Genomic DNA, 21,660 nt, shown 5'->3' on the forward strand with positions numbered 1-21,660 from the left:
TATTGGATAGATATTTTGTGATTCAGGACGCTTCAGGGGCAAACACCTGCATCGCCCACAGCGTAAGAGGCACAAGGAAAAAAATAAATGATCCCTGCAGATACATCACGAAATAGGAGGAAGCTGGAAGGAAAAGTCTCTGGACAAATGCTCCATACAGTCACTGAGTGGACTTACATACAGTACACTCAAATAATCAATGCTAACCTGATAAAGGAAAGGCCGCAATATATACCTTTCCTTATCTGATTAGCTTAGATAAAGAATGCATTTAATTATATTCTTAACTAGATTCCTCTGAATACATTTTCCCATTCATTTCAAAAATCTAAAAATACCACTCACTGTATGTAGAAAATAGCATGGCGTCATCTGCATACATGCAGAATCAGATATGTGGGGCAATAATGAAAGAACATAAAAAGTGAAATGCAGAGAGCTGCATCCCGACATTTACATTAGTTACATAAACCCATTACAAAACCAAGTCAATGAATTTGAAATACCATTGATCACACGGATTCCCACTAATCCAATGCTGTGTTAGCTTAAATCTACTAAGAGACGCCATACAGCTGCTTGGCAAACTGAAGCCTTTCTACATCAATAAGCTAATTAAAGAGGACTTTCTATGTACATTTTCAGGTTCATATCAGCATGTAGTGTCTCTACTTTAAAGAGTCCTCTCCTGATGATGTTCAGGTGTATATCAGTATGTAGTGTCTCTACTTTAAAGAGTCCTCTCCTGTTGATGTTCAGGTGTATATCAGTATGTAGTGTCTCTACTTTAAAGAGTCCTCTCCTGCTGATGTTCAGGTGTATATCAGTATGTAGTGTCTCTACTTTAAAGAGTCCTCTCCTGCTGATGTTCAGGTGTATATCAGTATGTAGTGTCTCTACTTAAAGAGTCCTCTCCTGCTGATGTTCAGGTGTATATCAGTATGTAGTGTCTCTACTTTAAAGAGTCCTCTCCTGCTGATGTTCAGGTGTATATCAGTATGTAGTGTCTCTACTTTAAAGAGTCCTCTCCTGCTGATGTTCAGGTGTATATCAGTATGTAGTGTCTCTACTTTAAAGAGTCCTCTCCTGCTGATGTTCAGGTGTATATCAGTATGTAGTGTCTCTACTTTAAAGAGTCCTCTCCTGCTGATGTTCAGGTGTATATCAGTATGTAGTGTCTCTACTTTAAAGAGTCCTCTCCTGCTGATGTTCAGGTGTATATCAGTATGTAGTGTCCTCTACTTTAAAGAGTCCTCCCCTGCTGATGTTCAGGTGTATATCAGTATGTAGTGTCTCTACTTTAAAGAGTCCCCTCCTGCTGATGTTCAGGTGTATATCAGTATGTAATGTCTCTACTTTAAAGAGTCCCCTCCTGCTGATGTTCAGGTGTATATCAGTATGTAATGTCTCTACTTTAAAGAGTCCCCTCCTGCTGATGTTCAGGTGTATATCAGTATGTAGTGTCTCTACTTTAAAGAGTCCTCTCCTGCTGATGTTCAGGTGTATATCAGTATGTAGTGTCTCTACTTTAAAGAGTCCTCTCCTGCTGATGTTCAGGTGTATATCAGTATGTAGTGTCTCTACTTTAAAGAGTCCCCTCCTGCTGATGTTCAGGTGTATATCAGTATGTAATGTCTCTACTTTAAAGAGTCTTCTCCTGCTGATGTTCAGGTGTATATCAGTATGTAGTGTCTCTACTTTAAAGAGTCCTCTCCTGCTGATGTTCAGGTGTATTTCAGTATGTAGTGTCTCTACTTTAAAGAGTCCTCTCCTGCTGATGTTCAGGTGTATATCAGTATGTAGTGTCTCTACTTTAAAGAGTCCCCTCCTGCTGATGTTCAGGTGTATATCAGTATGTAATGTCTCTACTTTAAAGAGTCCCCTCCTGCTGATGTTCAGGTGTATATCAGTATGTAGTGTCTCTACTTTAAAGAGTCCTCTCCTGCTGATGTTCAGGTGTATATCAGTATGTAGTGTCTCTACTTTAAAGAGTCCCCTCCTGCTGATGTTCAGGTGTATATCAGTATGTAATGTCTCTACTTTAAAGAGTCCCCTCCTGCTGATGTTCAGGTGTATATCAGTATGTAGTGTCTCTACTTTAAAGAGTCCTCTCCTGCTGATGTTCAGGTGTATATCAGTGTGTAGTGTCTCCACTTTAAAGAGTCCTCTCCTGCTGATGTTCAGGTGTATACAGGGGTTAAGTTGGGATTTGATATGTGGGGGGGCTCTGTATGGAGGTGCGAGAGGGGCGGAGGTCGAGGATCTCATTATTTGACCTTAAGGGATATACACTGTGGCCCTAAAGCAACTGCTCCATTATCTGTATCAAATGCACACATTGATGCCACCAAATGTCACAATAAAAATATAAAGTAGGCTACTACAAATAAACTGGAATTCATTTACATCTTAAATTATTAATATATATATACACAAAAAACACAAATATCCAACCTTCAAATTGCTTTTTTAAATCAACACTACTCTGCACACTTGCTAAAGAACATTTGTGTGGAAATCTCAATTCATTTGTAGGACTGCGTGAGTATGGCCAAAAGTATGGGAGTAAATCTCACTGTAAACTATTTAATCATCACCAATTCTGTGTTATTATGACCGATCATAACTCAGATTTATGCAGACATACATTTAGCATGGTGTACAGGGCCGGTTTTTGGCATAGGCGACATAGGCGGTCGCCTAGGGCGCCAGATCTGGAGGGGAAAAAAACCTTTTTGACTGTTTGCGCTCATCCTAATTTTCAGCCTTGATGTAACAACATTCATAATTAAGTAAAGGTAACACCCTTTTCACCCCGGTTACACTTTTCATTTGCCCTGTACGATGGGCGCTGTAAGTGATGAAATGGGGGGTGTTGGCTTATCAGGCGCCCGCAGCTCACAGCCAAAGTGGGCGTGGGAGCGAGCGAGAGAGATAAATGCAATTTATGTAAACAAATATTTCCAAGGCACTCCTTTATAATTATTTGGATAAACAGGTTTGAAATCATTTCAATGTATACTATAGGACAGTAAACCAAAAATATCGTTTAAAACTTGAGATATAAAAATATGCATAAATACATTTTAACTAGGTAAAATAAGATATGAATGAACAACAAAAATAAAATAAGTTACATTTATTTGTTATTGGCTATGGTAGGTTATTGGTTATGTTCACATATTTGATTATTAAAATGTAAACCGATCTTTTTAATATGGTTGTTTAGAGTTGTACCCCCTAGATCTAGTCTCTAGTAATGTGTGCTTAAAGTGCACCAGATTGAAGCATTTTACTTTACATTTTCAAACATTTCTTCCCGGGGGGGCATACCCCCGGACCCCCCTACAGGATGTGACGTCCACACCCCAATTAAAACATGTTCATACAATACTGAATACATTTGAAGCCTTTTTGATGTATATTACCTATGTCAATAAGTTTCAGTTTTTGGAGTGTATTTGTCTTTTGAAGAGATTTTTCATTTATTCTTTATATATTCTATTGTGTATTGCTGGGATACTTTTATCTTTTCTACTGAACGATTGAAGTAAATGTGGGAAGCGTTTAACAACAGCCATTTACTTCAAAGGTTTTTCTCAATGTTATTCTTATTTTTGTTAATGCTGGAAGAATGCCAGAAAAAAAGACATTCTCTTCAAGAATAAAAAAAAACATGACATTAGTAATTGTGATAACAAATTAAACAAGTTCTGGGGGGCGCTGCGCTGGTATAGCTCCGGGAGGGAAAAAAACCTTTTTGACTGTTTGCGCTCATCCTAATTTTCAGCCTTGATGTAACAACATTCATAATTAAGTAAAGGTAACACCCTTTTCACCCCGGTTACACTTTTCATTTGCCCTGTACGATGGGCGCTGTAAGTGATGAAAGTGGGGGGTGTTGGCTTATCAGGCGCCCGCAGCTCACAGCCAAAGTGGGCGTGGGAGCGAGCGAGAGAGATAAATGCAATTTATGTGAACAAATATTTCCAAGGCACTCCTTTATAATTATTTGGATAAACAGGTTTGAAATCATTTCAATGTATACTATAGGACAGTAAACCATCGTTTAAAACTTGAGCGATATAAAAATATGCATAAATACATTTTAACTAGGTAAAATAAGATATGAATGAACAAAAATAAAAGTTACATTTATTTATAGTTATTGGCTATGGTAGGTTATTGGTTATGTTCACATATTTGGTTATTAAAATGTAAACCGATCTTTTTAATATGGTTGTTTAGAGTTGTACCCCCTACAGTGATCAGGTCTCTAGTAATGTGTGCTTAAAGTGCACCAGATTGAAGCATTTTACTTTACATTTTCAAACATTTCTTCACACCACACACACACCACACACACACACACACCACACACACACACACCACACACACACACACAACACACACACACACACACACACAACACACACACACACACACACACACACACACACACACACACACACACACACACACACACACACACACACACACACACACACACACATATACACACACACACACACACACACACACACACACACACACACACACACACACACCGCTGCAGACTCTGCACGAAGGAGCCGCGGTGCTGCAGCTCCTGATCGGAGCAGAGACACACGTTCACTAAGCGGAAAAACTATATCATGTCACAGAGATCTGCTATTTTAAAGTAAAGTCAACACATATCGACCCTAAATAAAGTCTATATTAAGAACGAGAGATGGTTTAATATATGGCTTAAACAAATGACAAATGAGCGAGGGTGATGACGTCAGAGCATCGTCCTATGTGCCGGGGCTGAGCCCCGGACAGCCCCGGCCCAATTTAACCCCTGGGTGTATATCAGTATGTAGTGTCTCTACATGTCTCCATGCTCTAATGTTCAAAAAGCTCTTTATTTTGCTCATACTGCCTGTGCTGCAGCACCTTTTTTCACCCTCTGTCTGAAACCAGAGCCCAGTCTGCTCTGATTGGTTAGCTGGCCGGCTCTGTTGTGATTGGTCAACCGCTTAGAGATGTACCGCCCCTTTAGCCTATCACGTACAATGTGTTGGAGCGCTAGCCAATAGAAGCGCAAGTGTTACATAGTGATGTCACTACGTTCCAGAAGTAAACAAAGGAGTCAAATGTAATGCAATGTTTTTCCATTTTCCTGGGTTTCTTTTCGAGGTTTCCTGTCTTCTTAGGGGATGAATTGCTTGAAATAAATTGCTCAGTAGGTGACAGTCGAGTCAAAGTGTTTTGATTTGTTGGCTGTACCAGGGTTGGGCAACATATCAAAATGTCAACATTGTTTTCTTTGTGTGTGCGTCACTGTTCAACACAGCGGAACTAATCAAACCTGCCTTTGTTGAACCTTTCCACTGTTTCATCACGGATCCATCACACTGTGAAAATAAACCCATAATTCTTGGCTCAACAGCTGTTTCGCTCTGAGCAGCTGTAGAGCGGCGGACATTGAGAATATATTTGTCATCACTACTCAAACACATGTATTGTCATCACAAGGACAGCTACAAAACAAACATCCACAAATGTTATACTGTAAGCTTAACCCTTTTCAATAAAAATACTCAAGCTAATTCGAAATTGACGACACTCAATCCTGGATTCATATTTATTTAAATCCATGAAACCCAAATGGAAATTCTCATAAATAAGTGAAAAAAAAGTAGGCGTGACACCATGTTATAACAAAGGTATGAGCAAATTCTGAAGGCAATAAACAATTTTTTCAAAAAGGAAAAAACATTATATTAAAAGAAATATATACATTTAAATAAAAATGAAAAAAACATGTTATTATCAATTATATTTGTTTTTTTAATTATGTGTAAATATTTCTTAGGTTTTTGGTAAATACTTTTTGGTATGCACTGTAAAGAAATATAATACTAATATATATTTAAAATAAGGAGTACCTTTTGAAACTAAAAACATCGCTTTGTTAATGACAGATAAATAATTATTATCAAGTGCCACAAAGCGATTTAACCAGCGTGTCACTTCAGCCCACTTACGGCCCATCCACACAGCGGCGTGCGTTGAAGCTTGCCGGCAGGCGTGTCTGAAACTCGACCAACAACCAATCACATGAATCTCCCGCCCCTGACACACAAGCAGCGGTTTGATTGGTTAAAGCTTGTACTAGCATATGATTCGATTGGCTGGCGCTTCTGCCGAGGCTTCAAAAGTTGAACATTGCTCAACTTTTGCAGCGAGCCACACCAGCAAAGCTCCGCTTCGCTTCCCACAATGCAGTTCGGCGAAAAGTGACGTCACCCCATTCAAAGTGAATGGTGAAGCTTTCAACGCACGCCGCTGTGTGGACGGGCCGTTACAGTCAAGCCCCCAGGAAGTGCGCCGGACTCTGAGGAAAATATTCGTTGTGGCCAAACGGCGGTGCTACACTTCCGTATCAGTCCGTGACGTCACTGGGCCCAGAACAACTTTTCCCCATTGACTAACATCGGGAAAGAGACGTCTGTAAATCAGCGGATTTTTTTTAAACTAAATAAATTACCCAGTATGAACTATTTTATAGCCCTTATTAGAATCATTAGGTCCTTAAAGTTGTAAAATGCACTAAAAGCCAAATCTAGATTTATTTTCTGTCTCCATTCATTCTACTGAGCCGAGAGTGGAAGCTCGGGGGTGGGGCTTAAGGGGCGCATTCTCTGTGGGCGTACATACCAAGCCCCCAGGAAGTGCGCCGGACTCTGAGGAAAATATTCGTTGTGGCCAAACGGCGGTACTACACTTCCGTATCAGTCGCTGGGCCCGGAAAAACTTTTTCCCATTGACTAACATTGGGAAAGAGACGTCTGTAAATCGTTGGATAATTTTTTTTAAACTAAATAAACTACCCAGTTTGAACATTTGTATAGCTCTTATTAAAACATTCGGTCCTCAAGTTGTAAAATGTGCTAATAACGTTATTCTGAGAGTTATTTTCCTCTGCATTATGAACGCGGATCTAACCCACGGGACCGCGCCACCCGGCACGTTCATGTGACGTTTTCAGTACTACATGAGTTTTACCTTTACCCATGGATGCACAATAAGAACGGATTATATGAATATATGCAGGGGTGCACATAACTGGTACGCAGGTACGCATGCGCGGCAACAATCTGAAATGCGTACCGTCACTTGTGTCACAAAGCGCATTTGCGTACCGACGTACTTGTGAAGCTTTTCCAGAAGGCGGTTAGATCACCGGACGACAGAGTCGGTCTCCGGGTGCACAGACAGGGCTGCTGTTAACGTCGGTCTGTACAGCAGCCCTGCGCTAAAACAGCTGATCACAACGGTCACACGCTCCGCGGTCAGGAAGCTCTGTACTCCACTACCCCCCCCCCCCCCGTTGACAATCGCCGCGAAGCGCTGTACTCCACTACCCCCCCGTTGACAATCGCCAGAAGTTGGAGTACCAAACACTGACTCCAGGTACTCATCTGAGTACCTCACTGAGAAAGTTGTGTGCACCCCTGAATATATGAATACTTTCGTGACGTTTCGCTCTCTCAAAAGTTGGGCCATTTTGTCTTCATGCGCCAATGAGCAACTCTCATAGGAATTAACGAGGCCCCGCCTCCCACGCTGTATCCAGTTCTTGGTGCTTCTGCTCTGACAGCCAGGCATGATGGGTAATCTGTGACGTTTCGCTCTCTCAAAAGTTGGGCCATTTTGTCCTCATGCGCCAATGAGCAGCTCTCATAAGAAAGAATGAGACCCCGCCTCCGACGCTGTATCCAGTTCTTATTATACATCCAGTGGATGAATATTTCTGCCTACACATTTTTTTTTACTACATTTTCCTGGATCCTGAGTCACCTCAGACAGTCATTTGCATAGATGTCTAACCAAGAGTCAAATAAATGTATTTCATTCTGCAACACAAGAAAATGTGCAAACAGTCCTTTTTATGGCTGAGCTGTGGGACTGTACTCTGAGGTTAGAAGATACACTTTCACCCAGTTCATTTCTCAAGGGCTTTTCTTTTTAAAGCAGACACATTTTTCATAAAATGTGGGATCGGGGACAGGGGCGATACCTAAAAAAAGGTCCGAAGTCTAAATATTTGATGTGTTTAAAACCACATTTCTATCTTACATGCTGCTTTTTCTTATCACACAAATGTCCCATTACTTTGCCCGACAAAATTATTCATGACGAGCGAGAACGACTTTTGACTAAGTAATAATTAAATGTCTGCTTTTTATAAATGCCCTGGATTCTCCTTTTTCTGGTCCTTTATTTAAACATTTTCAGTAAAAGTGGCAGGGCTTTATGATGACACTGTGTACTTTTAAACTCAAAGGAAATTCCAATATAGTTTTAATTCTCTGTCAATTTTTGGATTAAAATCCCCCATTGAGCTGTCAGGCGGTTCTGTATTGTACGCTGATTAAAGACCCTAATAATTGGGAAATGTTATAAATCGACTGAATACTCAAACTGGGTTAGAATAATGTGGAGCTTTCTTAAGAGGGAAGCATATCTGCTATCCAAACAATCCAAATCCACCTGTGTCTGTCATTTCAAATAACTATATTACTTCCTTTTCAACGTCCTATCAAACGAACAAATACGCACATTTCCCAGAGTAATACCCCTGCTCTAATCCCTCTGTATAATTACCTTCCTGAGTCCTTATCACACACCTTGAGACTTCAATTTTAGCTGCAGAGGCATGAAAAACGGTCGGAGGAACATCCAGCATGTGGTCACGGCTCTATCTCCGTATCAAATAGGATCACATTTGTGTTGGCAAACCGTATATAGAGAGTACAGCCTATAGGATATGCAGCCTCTATAATCAGAACATGCACACAATGTAATGCATGTCATATTCATCATAACATGAAGGAAACAGAGCTAGATTAGCACCCTGGGAAAGTGCTTTCTATGAACCATGTTACCTTCAGGTACTTATCCAGCAGAGTGGCTTCTTATGACAGCTTTAGTCTGATTTTCTTTCAAATCAACAACACTATCTAACTATAGGTTTCATGTATCATCAATAGATGTCTGGGTGCCTCTTCCATTCACTATACAACCTGCTATTTTCTCCCTTGTAAACTATCATATTTGTATTAACCACCAATCCATGTAAGCGTTACCCAATAGAGAGCAATCGCTTGTTTATGGTCTTGTCTATTTAAGAGGACATATTGTGCTCATTTTCAGGTTCATATTTGCATAATGATTGTACTTCTACTGTGACATGTTTCCATGCTTTAATGATTCTTTAATAATTGTAACCCATGAGGTGATATATAAACCAATACCACTGATGTTGTCCTGATAGTGGTGTTGGTACTTTTGTGTGTTTCATTTCGTAGAACGCTCTCCTTGTTGTTAAACTTTCTGTCTTTGTGTTTTCCCGCCTTTTGTGTTTCTCTGTATGTTTGTCTTAATTGGTCCTGCCATTGTTTCCCCTTATATGGTTGTGCTTTTCGATGTTTCCTGTCCCTGTTACTGTATTATCCCTCAAGTTTCTTTTTGAATTTGCTACTCGTGTTACGCATGGCATACTGACTCATGAACTGAACTTTCCTGCTCTCTTAGTTTCGTCTTGACCTCTGTTGTACCAGCTTGACGTTAATAATAGAAACTCTCTTTCCTTTACTTCCACTGCATTTTGGTCCAACTGTTAGCTATATCCTGTCACAGATATATAATCAATAAGCTATATATATATATGTTATATTTTGTCGATATTGTGTAATGTCCTTGCCAACTTATCAGTACTCAATGTAAGACGGGATATCACTTAAAGCGTTAATTGGTTGAATGACTTCACATGTTGACTGTAGTTTGTTAACATGGTACAGGTATCGCTAGTAGTTAAAAATGTTAATCTGAAGCTTTCTACCACCCAATTAACCTCTGTCTATATTCAGCAGACTCGCTTGGAAAGAGATCCTGAGCTGTAGAGGTTCAGGCTATATTTATTTTGTCCTATCCTCTAGATATATGTAGAGTGGGAAGCCATCTTTATTGTGATTCGTCACACTTTGCTGTGCCTGCAGGGGGTGCTATTTAACATTCATTTGACATAATCTAGCTTTGAGTGAATAGGGGAATTTCTGGGGATTTGTTTTGGCGACAGAATCTCAGCTCAGAGTGCAGGTCTGATCCTCTGGAGAGGACTTATTTAGCAGGAGATGTATTTTCTATTTTCTGTCGGCAATCTCTGTTTGTCATGCCGTACCTTTCCCAGAGCTTATATGAGTCTACCTATCGTGAACTGTGAATAAGTAGGGCGCTTCAAAGGTTTCCTGCAGGACTCTGAAGGTACAGGAACCCTCTGAGGCTTCTCTTCGGTGTTTTTGAAGAACAGTCTGCCTCTCTGCTTACTTTTCTGCTCATATTAACTTTTAATATAGCTCCAAAGGCATTGGAAATACTTTTTAAACGTAAAGTTTTCTTATTGTTTTCAAGAGATTTCAAAACAAGCTTCCCTCTTACATAAAATTGCACCTCCTGTGTTTTAGGCTCTTGACAGATATTATGTTCTTTAAAATATGAACCTCAATAATGTTGAGTGGGATTATTTGTCAGCCTGAAAAGGTGAACATATTTGCAGATAAAGTTCCGGGTTAATTTGAGTTTAAATCACAGTTGTGCCGTCAGTAAACACCAGTGACGTGCGGTGAGGTTCATGGCTGGTGAGGCACTGAATCTTTCAGAGTCAGATTTACAAATATTATATTTTGACCTTAATCGAAATATTCGGTTATTTTCAAAAGCTTTTTTAGTCTGATGCTTCGATTCATTTTAAACAGACCGATCAACAAAAGGATACCCAAAATCTAAATATTGGATTGTTCTTTCTTAGTAAGATCCCATTTTCATTAGAAATGTGGTCTTACCTTGACTTGAAGATGAAGTCCATGCTATCCTTCTGGACAACAATCTCTATTACTGTTTTGTAAAAGTCCTCAAAAGAGTTTCAAAAGTCTAGTTTGTTGTTTGCGTCTACCGTCTCTGTGTAGAATTACAGTAGCAACAAGAACCTGTGGGCTCACGTGCGCCCCCTTCAGTGCGGCAGAGGTTATGGCTGCCTCTCCTGGTGCTTTTTTCATTGCCGTTGTACGATGAGACCAGAGAGCCTAAATATCATATATACGTGAAATAAGTTATTTAGAGACTATGGATGGCGAGGATAAATGTAATAAAGGGATCTACAAACATTACATTGGTGACCTACAGTGAGATGGGAACAGGCATGCGCTTAGGGCCCGCTTTCCAGCCAGTTTCTGTGGGGTGACGCATTCTGAGGTGAGGCAGATCTCATCTGTGCCTCACCTTACCCCACAGTAACTGGCTTGAGCGCGCTCACAAAATAAGTGGCCGCGCTAAATTAGTGCCCGTGCTCCAGCAAGTTACTGTGGGTTTACGAGAGGCAGAGCTCGTCCCTGCCTCACTTCTCATCGCTCCCGTAGCGGAGCTCGGCAAATTTGCTGATTTTGACTATAAAAAGCGATTGAAATCATACATAAATCACACTTACACAAGATCAGTGGAGACATTTTATTATTATTATTATTTAGTTTTTCTTTAGTTGTTTTTCCATTACATTGGAGTATGACAGGTGAGGCTCTGCCTCCCCTGCCTCCACTGACTGCACGTCGCTGGTAAACACAACACTTCAACCCACCCGAGTCTGCAGCCATGCACATCCAATACCTCTGATCAATAAGCAGTAATGTGGAAGAGGGAGCATTTGGAAGGCATTGATCACGGTGCAATATTTGTGATCACGCCTCAAGGGTGTGAAAATAAAAGAGCAGGATGTCTCTCTGGGTCAATAATGCAGGCCTTCTGACTGGTGGCGACATTTTATGTACATACAGATGTTTGTGGGTGTGTATGTAAACGCATGTAATAGTGTGTGTATTTATATAGATATATTATTATTTATATACTGTATGTTTTGTGGTCAAAGATCATGGGAATGGTGTAGTATAGTATAATTATCTCTTTTGTTTCTTTTCTTTTTTTCTATACGTGCATATCTCTGTCGTCACGGTTTGAAAACCAACCTGTCTTTATTGCACCTTGTCCATTAAACCAAACAAAAGAGTAGTACTTAAAGGGTTTAGCCCATTTGAAGTGAATATATCTGTATTTTTCTAGTTGTTCTGAGTTTAAATCTTTACGTATCATTTCACTTATTGTAAGTCGCTTTGGATAAAAGTGTCAGCTGAATGAAATGTTGTTATTTTGGTGAGGACATCTGGGTTTTGTATTTACTGAGGGTTTTGTAAGTGAAGTGATTTGATTGTAAAGATTACCGACAGCAAGTTAGGAGTCAATCAAAGAAAGAGGATTAATGCAATGTGGGAAAGATTTAAACCTTGAATGAGCAGAAGGCGTTCAATAGATACGTTTATTTACCAACAACCACTATGCAAGGCAAAGGTGTATGTAGCAATGTTATATTTATACTGCAATGAAACAAATGAATGGCATTATTTTCATTCAGTCAGCTCCATACATACTCTCATATCGATGTTGCACTGATTCCATCAAGGTCAGTTCATTACTTTTTGTAATTATATATCATAAAACACTATTCACCCTCAGGTCCGGTTGCAAAGGGAGACCATCTTTCATGAGGGGGAGGTGAGAATATCAGAGCCGAGCAGTAAGGAAAAAGCTTGATTTCCATTTATTCTCCTTTCATCACATTCACTCTGCTGTAATATTACTTCTCCACGGGGTCTTCAGAAGCACTCAGGGGGGAATTGGAGCAATAACATAAGGGTGAGGGTGTGGAAGTGACACTGTCCGGATGAATACGAGGGATCACTAGCAACAGCAGATAAAGAAGGACTCAGTTACAGTGGTATTAAGCTGATTATTACTATCCCTATAAAATGGTTGGTCCTAATCTGACAAAGAGATCTTTGATGATGAGAAAGCAATAGGTGTGATTCACACATTTACTGGATCCAACAGTGAGGAAACAGTTGTGTTTTCTGAGGTTATTTGATTACCTGGAGGTGAGTAAATGTCTGTTTCATTTCCTTCACTCTGATCTTTCTCTGCTTTGATAGGAACATCCGTGGCACCAGCTTCGCAGACAAAATTAGCCGATTGATCAAGGAAAATGAAAAACCGCACAGTTTTGAAAGGCACTAGTTTGTGCTTCCATTTGTAAGAAATGAGATGAAATTCGGCACGCTGTGAAGCTCAGTGGGAGAGTCCAGAGAAACTGAATCAAAGGTGCACATTGAACTCACTCACTGGATGTAGGTCTCAGAGTGGAAAATAGACTTCTACCCACGGTCACCCCAGCTTGCTATTGGTCCACTTGCATTCAAATGGGAATTTAAAGAGGACATATTGTGCTGTTTTGAGAGAAACTCCCTCTAGAGCATTGTATTATATTTGTTACTGGAGAGTTGTATTTCCACATGTATATTTATTTTTTATTTTTTTACTTTTTAATGTGATTTTATTTCTATTTCTGAAATATATTGGACTGTTTATTTCTGTGTCTCAATTTCTCGTATGTACATTGCGTATCTATCTATCTATATCTATCTATCTATCTATCTATCTATCTATCTATCTATCTATCTATCTATCTATCTATCTATCTATCTATCTATCTATCTATCTATCTATCTATCTATCTATCTATCTATCTATCTATCTATCTATCTATCTATCTATCTATCTATCCATCCATCCATCCTTCTATATATAGAAGATAGGACACCTGCCAGCTGATCATTAACGTATTTTGGTATTTATATAACATAATCAATACCAACTGAATAGGTGAACACAATAACAAGTCCTTTGAATCTCAGAGGAACATGCAACAAGATGTACCTAACCCTTGGGGAATGTATTAATAAACATTAATGATTAATAAAGTTTATTTAAGGCTCGATATCTTGACTTATAGTCTGACAGTTGGGTTTAATAGAAGCCTATATGCACGATCAGAAGTGTCATACACAAAAAACACTGAAATGTTGACTTTAATTAAATGTATTATGTCAACAGATTTTACATAACTGTATAAGGTTGGTTGAAAGTTGAACCTAATAAATATATTTTTATATATAACGGCTTTCAACTAACCTTATACAGTTATGTGAAATCTGTTGACATAATACATTTATGTTATTATATTAATGATTTTAGCCTTTGCAGACCATTTACATGCACTAAAACCTATATAACACACTACAGGAGAGGGAAATTACCCACAAATAAAAATAAATAAATACCGGACATGCAACAAGTGCTTTGCAGGAATAATGGGTCACCTAGGAACACTTTTGCAGAGTTTCTGGTGTCGGGTTATTAGGGACTGAAAAGCATATTTTTGGCATCCTGTGTAGAAACAGACAGAGCGCTGGAGCTGCTGTTTTATTGACGTGCTGCTTATATATAATATGCAGGATTTGTAGACATTGTGTGACAGGCTTATCCGGCCATGTATTCTACAGCCTGCTGCTCTGAGGGTCTTATTATTAGAAGCACAGTTTTTCCCTCACTTGTTATTCACAGTTGCTTTTATGTTGTGTTATAGAATACAGAGCGTTGAAAATCTGCAATATTGTGAACTTATCAAGACAGAAGGGAAACATGGAGGAAGTGTTAGGTTTGAATTAACGGCAAAAAGCATCAACAGGGAATTAAACCGAAAACAGGGAGAACTTTTTAATAAAATAAGATATACTTGGAGAAATTCAATTCAAGCTTGCTCTCTCTGAGGTCAGGTAGGCGGAGGAAAATAGATTGCATTTGTCTATCTCAAAACCTCAGCTTATTTAGAATTAAACATTTGTTTTGAAACAGAACTATTTACATTTTCCAATACCTCCTTTCGCCAAGGCTTCATGTTTTGCTCCCCAGTGACTTCACACCAATCAATTAAAATGAAAAAATACAACACCATTTTTCTGCAGTGACTATATCGTTTGTTATAATAAATTAGGAACCTGCCATACTAATAGTGTCATTTACATCCTTCATCTTCCTTTTTTAACTGGTGCTAATTAGTATGTGATGTTACATGAAGTACACCTAAACGACTCTGTAATTAGGAGCTCTTAATATAAACGGTTGGTCCCTAATACTCTAAATTAGCGCTAGGGTCTTTAAAGCTCCTAAATATGACATAATTTAAAAGGCTGAGATTAAAAGAGAGAAATAAGAAGATTTCCGTGAGCTCAGATTAGAGGTGATGCAGCAGCAGCTTCTCTGAAAGATCAGGAGGTTCCTCTGAAATGAATAACTCTGCAGAAAGCAGCGCATCAGGGAAGCTAAAGAGCCGACGGCATTTCTTCCAGCTGTGTGTACCGTGTTCAGAGACTTCGCACTCAGTGGGTTTAAAAGCTCATTTGAATGTTTGCAAGGTTTCTGGGTTGTGCGTTCAGGTAGGCGCTCTTTCCCCTAAAACTCAAATCCAGTTAATCTTAATTATACAAGAAGTTCTCCCGCCAAAGCTAATGCATGTATCTGGAGCGGATTTCACACTCTTCTGGTTCTTCCTTTAGTCCATCAAGCTATCCATTTTACAATTATCTTGCTGATTAACAAACCAATAAACCAACAAACCAACAAACTAACAAACTAACAAACTAACAAACTAACAAACTAACAAACTAACCAAACAGAAAACTCCTTCAGGGATTCAAACTACATAGTCAAAGAAAGATAATAATAAAGCTTTATTTATATAGCACATGCAGCTCAAAGTGCTTTACAAAATGACACATCACAAGTTAAAAATAAACAACAAGAAATTCCCCTCAGATTATTTGATAAGAACTTTAAAAGGTACATGCAGCAAAATATAACATTTTATCAGGTTAATAGACACAAGGAGGTAAAACGTATGATAATACAAATACAAATAAAATAGATAATGGTCTCTCTGACAGATAAGACACAAGATGAATATTCTAAGTTAATTTCACTGGCTTGTTTTTCTTTGTATTTATCGTCACATGTGCCCAGTTCTCATAGTTTTAGGCAGCTACCATAAAGCAACAGGGAAGACGAGATTGTGTTTTGCTCAACTGGACTTTGGTAGTGGAAAGAACCTTTTAAAGTTCATTGAACTGTAATTGTCACAATGTGATACTTGAATCTGTAGTTCCAAACAAACCCAAGGCCTTAAAAAACACATTTCCTACCAGGAGTGGGGTTCGAACCCACGAGGACTAACGTCCATTGGGTCTTAAGTCCAACGCCTTAACCACTCGGCCATCCTGGTTGCGCAATACCTCAAAATAAGGACAGAATTTTAAAATCACTCCTCACAGTTCAGCAGTGTTTCAAGAGAAGCTAATGACCCTGGCTCTGTATGTCATGGAGACACTTCAATGCATCCTATTGACCCCTAAGGACAGGGTTATGAAAAGTGACTGAATGAATACATGGGCAAACAAAAACATCTTAAAAAGGATGCACTGCAAAATGGTTTAGGGTAAGTAAACTCAGCAGTAATTAGTGATGTGACGGTCGCGAACGATCCGATTCTTTTGAACGGCTCTTTGGTACGAACGAAGGGAACCGAGTCGTACTTGGTGAGAGCCGTTCTTTTTATCATTGGTTCACCGCCTGCCATAAATCCACTCGCCTTTACGGGAACTTGCTTTCCTGAATGCACATTTGCCGTATAGATGATGGCATAACGCGTGCTGCTTGAGTAGTAGTTTGGCTGAGAGATGTAGCAAGTTATACATTTCTCTGTGAGTAAAAGTAGATTTCTGGAAATACGGTCAATCATCAACCTGGTGATAATTTCACAGATAAACCTATTAACCCCGCCCCTTTAAAAAAAAAAAACTGCTCTTTTGAACGGCTCTTTTGAACGGCTCTCTGAAAGGAACGGAGCCATAAGATCCGGCTCCCTTCAAAGAGCCGTAATTCCCATCACTAGCAGTAATCAATACATATAAATGATTTTGTGGTGGGTCTGTATCATGGTACAAAGCCGTACAAGGGCTCTGGTCAGGAAAGAGGAGAAGATAAATGGCTCTAAATATTTGGGAATGTGGTGGTCAGCTGCCCTCTGATACAACAAATAAAATGTCCAAGTATTGGCAGAAAACCCACGAGCTCAAGCACAAACACTCTGTATTGATCCACTGTCAGTCTGATTACTGAGGAACAGGAGACAAATCCCAGATTCTGATGTTCTCAGATGTTCGAAACGTATCAGAATCAGGTCACAGTTTTTATCAAAGCAGAAAAAGTGCTGTGGTTTTTATTTTTTCACCTTTAAATGCAGCGTCAGAAATGAGCTTCTCCTTCTCTTTTTTTACCTTCAGCTCGTTACTGCGGCATGTCCAATTGAAAGTGAAATAAAATCAAGTTTGATTTAATGGGTTTTCATTTCAGCCTTCGAGGCAATACAAGGAGAAAATTAGACAGAGCCTGTAGACTTGTGATATCCGTGGTGTATCCACACAGACGCCAGCCAGATTTACTTCCAATGCTGATTACAGAATTACTGAAGACAGTAATTATTCACAACTATTACAGAAGCCAACTAGCACGTGTGTGGCGCTCTGATTAAGACATACACACATTCTGTTTCAATTACTTTTAAGCAGACACTGTGTGCACATTAACATTGTTCAGTTTATTCAAATGTTGACATTATTAGTGTAGTATTCTAAGGAATCCATGGGAAAATATGGAAATGTAGGCAGAGATTTTTGGATGACTTAAAACCCTAACCCTACCCTTTATAGCATCTTTCCGCTGACAATTTTGGTTTTATCACCTGAAATGTTATTGTTTTGGTTCAGTCACATCAGTTAAAGTGGCAAAATACACGTTTTTTAATTTAACTAAGGTTAAAGGCCTTGGTATTTCTTTAAACGTTACGCAGACAGTTTATCTCCCGCTTCCAGTCGCTACAAGACAAATCTGTTAAAAACTAAATGCAGGGTATCCTGTTCTGTGTGCTAACTAGCTTGTATTGAAAGTAGCTTGCACTAGATTCAAAAGGAACTAGCTCTGCCTGGAATTTATTTTAATGTGTTTGGCGCTTTGGGTTATTTAGTTAACCTCAATACATAACATTTTGTTTTAGCCTCAATAAAAAAGCAGGTAGGGTAAAGGAGGTACATCACTTCATAAGACACATCTGAGAGAAAGCTAGGCAAAGCTAGAAGTAGATTGCTTTGACCCATAGCAAGCAGCATACTCCTACTTTGAGTAGACAAACAAACTTATCTTGCCCTTTTTTAAGCAATTTTACAGTCAAACGCACAGTATTCCACCTATTTCCTACCAGGAGTGGGGTTTGAACCCACGAGGACTAATGTCCATTGGATCTTAAGTCCAACGCCTTAACCACTCGGCCATCCTGGTTGGACATGCTGAACAAGGACGCAATTTTCGAGCGTTGAGTTATTTAGGTAACCTCAATGAAAAAGGAGGGATAACTTCATAAGAACATATCTGAGAGAAAGAGGGAACAAAACCCTTTAGGCATAGCAAATACTTGGATGGCTTTGACCCATATCAAGCAGCAGACTCCTCCTTTGGGTTTGCATTTTGAGTAGATAAACATATTTATCGTGCCCTTTTTTAGACAAGTCAACAGTCAAACAGACAGTATTCCACCTATTTCCTAGCAAATAGCAAATACTGGGGGATGCTTTCACCCGTTTCTTGACAGTATTCCACCTATTTACTACCAGGAGTGGGGTTTGAACCCACGAGGATTAATGTCCATAGCATCTTAAGTCCAACGCCTTAACCACTCGGCCATCCTGGTTGGACATGCTCGAAGAAGGACACCAATTTTCGAGCATTGAGTTATTTAGGTAACCTCAATTAAAGAGGAGGTAGAGTAAAGAAGGTTCATCACTTCATAAGAACACATCTGAGAGAAAGCTAAGAAAAGTAGATTGCTTTCACCCATATCAAGCAGCATATTTGAGTAGAAAAAAATAATTATCGTGCCCTTTTTTAGGCAATTCAAGAGTCAAACAGACAGTATTCCACCTATTTCCTACCAGGAGTGGGGTTTGAACCCACGAGGACTCATGTCCATTGGATCTTGAGTCCAACGCCTTAACCACTCGGCCATCCTGGTTGGACATGCTTGAACAAGGACGCAATTTTCGAGCGTTGGGTTGGGTTCAATGAAAAAGCAGGTATAACTTCACAAGAACATATCTGAGAGAAAGCTAAGAGAATGGCGAATAGAGTGCACAAAAACCCACTAAGCATAGCAAATACTGGTGGATGCTTTCACCCGTTTCAAGCCATATACTCCTCCTTTGAGTGGACAAACAAACTTATCTTGCCCTTATTTAAGCAATTTTACAGCCAAATATATTGTTTTCCACCTTTTTCCTACCAGGAGTGGGGTTTGAACCCACGAGGACTAATGTCCATTGGATCTTGAGACCAACGCCTTAACCACTCGGCCATCCTGGTGGGACATGCTGAACAAGGACGCAATTTTCGAGCGTTGGGTTATTTAGTGAAAAAGCAGGTATAACTTCATAAGAACATATCTGAGAGAAAGCTACGAGAATGGCGAATAGAGTGCACAAAAACCTGCTAGGCATAGCAAATACTGGGGGATGCTTTCACCCGTTTCCTGACAGTATTCCACCTATTTCCTACCAGGAGTGGGGTTTGAACCCACTAGGACTAATGTCCATTGGATCTTGAGACCAACGCCTTAACCACTCGGCCATCCTGGTTGGACATGCTGAACAAGGACGCAATTTTCGAGCGTTGGGTTATTTAGTGAAAAAGCAGGTATAACTTCATAAGAACATATCTGAGAGAAAGCTACGAGAATGGCGAATAGAGTGCACAAAAACCCGCTAGGCATAGCAAATACTGGGGGATGCTTTCACCCGTTTCTTGACAGTATTCCACCTATTTACTACCAGGAGTGGGGTTTGAACCCACGAGGACTAATGTCCATTGGATCTTAAGTCCAACGCCTTAACCACTCGGCCATCCTTGTTGGACATGCTGAACAAGGACGCAATTTTCGAGCGTTGGGTTATTTAGTGAAAAAGCACGTATAACTTCATGAGAACATATCTGAGAGAAAGCTACGAGAATGGCGAGTAGAGTGCACAAAAACCGGCTAGGCATAGCAAATACTAGGGGATGCTTTCACCCGTTTCAAGCCATGTACTCCTCCTTTGAGTGGACAAACAAACTTATCTTGCCCTTATTTAAGCAATTTTACAGCCAAACATATTGTTTTCCACCTTTTTCCTACCAGGAGTGGGGTTTGAACCCACAAGGACTAATGTCCATTGGATCTTGAGACCAACGCCTTAACCACTCGGCCATCCTGGTTGGACATGCTGAACAAGGACGCAATTTTCGAGCGTTGGGTTATTTAGTGAAAAAGCAGGTATAACTTCATAAGAACATATCTGAGAGAAAGCTACGAGAATGGCGAATAGAGTGCACAAAAACCCGCTAGGCATAGCAAATACTGAGGGATGCTTTCACCCGTTTCTTGACAGTATTCCACCTATTTACTACCAGGAGTGGGGTTTGAACCCACGAGGACTAATGTCCATTGGATCTTAAGTCCAACGCCTTAACCACTCGGCCATCCTGGTCGGACAGGCTGAACAAGGACGCAATTTTCGAGCGTTGGGTTATTTAGTGAAAAAGCAGGTATAACTTCATAAGAACATATCTGAGACATATCTGAGAGAAAGCTACGAGAATGGCGAATAGAGTGCACAAAAACCCGCTAGGCATAGCAAATACTGGGGGACGCTTTCACCCGTTTCAAGCCATATACTCCTCCTTTGAGTGGACAAACAAACTTATCTTGCCCTTATTTAAGCAATTTTACAGCCAAACAGATTGTTTTACACCTATTTCCTACCAGGAGTGGGGTTTGAACCCACAAGGACTAATGTCCATTGGATCTTAAGTCCAACGCCTTATCCACTCGGCCATCCTGGTTGGACATGCTGAACAAGGACGCAATTTTCGAGCGTTGAGTTATTGAGGTAACCTCAATGAAAAAAGAGGTATAACTTCATAAGAACATATCTGAGAGAAAGAGGGAACAAAACCCTTTAGGCATAGCAAATACTTGGATGGCTTTGACCCATATCAAGCAGCAGACTCCTCCTTTGGGTTTGCATTTTGAGTAGATAAACATATTTATCGTGCCCTTTTTTAGACAAGTCAACTGTCAAACAGACAGTATTCCACCTATTTCCTACCAGGAGTGGGGTTTGAACCCAAGAGGACTAATGTCCATTGGATCTTGAGACCAACGCCTTAACCACTCGGCCATCCTGGTTGGACATGCTGAACAAGGACGCAATTTTCGAGCATTGGGTTATTTAGTGGAAAAGTAGGTATAACTTCATAAGAACATATCTGAGAGAAAGCTACGAGAATGGCGAATAGAGTGCACAAAAACCCGCAAGGCATAGCAAATACTGGGGGATGCTTTCACCCGTTTCTTGACAGTATTCCACCTATTTACTACCAGGAGTGGGGTTTGAACCCACGAGGACTAATGTCCATTGGATCTTAAGTCCAACGCCTTAACCACTCGGCCATCCTGGTCGGACAGGCTGAACAAGGACGCAATTTTCGAGCGTTGGGTTATTTAGTGAAAAAGCAGGTATAACTTCATAA

At 39.9% G+C, this 21,660-nt stretch overlaps 1 protein-coding gene and 12 non-coding genes across 14 annotated transcripts in view; all 13 read right to left on the reverse strand.

The window, feature by feature from the left end:
* The window catches only part of LOC117482807 (CMP-N-acetylneuraminate-beta-galactosamide-alpha-2,3-sialyltransferase 1-like), a 135,554-nt gene that overhangs the window by 72,449 nt on the left and 41,445 nt on the right, over window positions 1-21,660 (reverse strand). The window lies entirely within an intron of this gene.
* Window positions 16,185-16,267, reverse strand: trnal-uaa. Its single transcript has one exon. It is a non-coding gene; the product is annotated as a tRNA-Leu (tRNA).
* On the reverse strand, window positions 18,296-18,378 carry trnal-uaa. The gene has a single exon. It is a non-coding gene; the product is annotated as a tRNA-Leu (tRNA).
* trnal-uaa lies at window positions 18,705-18,787 on the reverse strand. Its single transcript has one exon. It is a non-coding gene; the product is annotated as a tRNA-Leu (tRNA).
* Window positions 19,026-19,108, reverse strand: trnal-caa. The gene has a single exon. It is a non-coding gene; the product is annotated as a tRNA-Leu (tRNA).
* Window positions 19,373-19,455, reverse strand: trnal-caa. Its single transcript has one exon. It is a non-coding gene; the product is annotated as a tRNA-Leu (tRNA).
* Window positions 19,645-19,727, reverse strand: trnal-caa. Its single transcript has one exon. It is a non-coding gene; the product is annotated as a tRNA-Leu (tRNA).
* Window positions 19,917-19,999, reverse strand: trnal-uaa. Its single transcript has one exon. It is a non-coding gene; the product is annotated as a tRNA-Leu (tRNA).
* On the reverse strand, window positions 20,261-20,343 carry trnal-caa. Its single transcript has one exon. It is a non-coding gene; the product is annotated as a tRNA-Leu (tRNA).
* On the reverse strand, window positions 20,533-20,615 carry trnal-uaa. Its single transcript has one exon. It is a non-coding gene; the product is annotated as a tRNA-Leu (tRNA).
* Window positions 20,888-20,970, reverse strand: trnal-uaa. Its single transcript has one exon. It is a non-coding gene; the product is annotated as a tRNA-Leu (tRNA).
* trnal-caa lies at window positions 21,234-21,316 on the reverse strand. Its single transcript has one exon. It is a non-coding gene; the product is annotated as a tRNA-Leu (tRNA).
* On the reverse strand, window positions 21,506-21,588 carry trnal-uaa. The gene has a single exon. It is a non-coding gene; the product is annotated as a tRNA-Leu (tRNA).

This window comes from Trematomus bernacchii, unplaced genomic scaffold, assembly GCF_902827165.1.
Source record: "Trematomus bernacchii unplaced genomic scaffold, fTreBer1.1, whole genome shotgun sequence".
Lineage (NCBI taxonomy): Eukaryota > Metazoa > Chordata > Actinopteri > Perciformes > Nototheniidae > Trematomus > Trematomus bernacchii.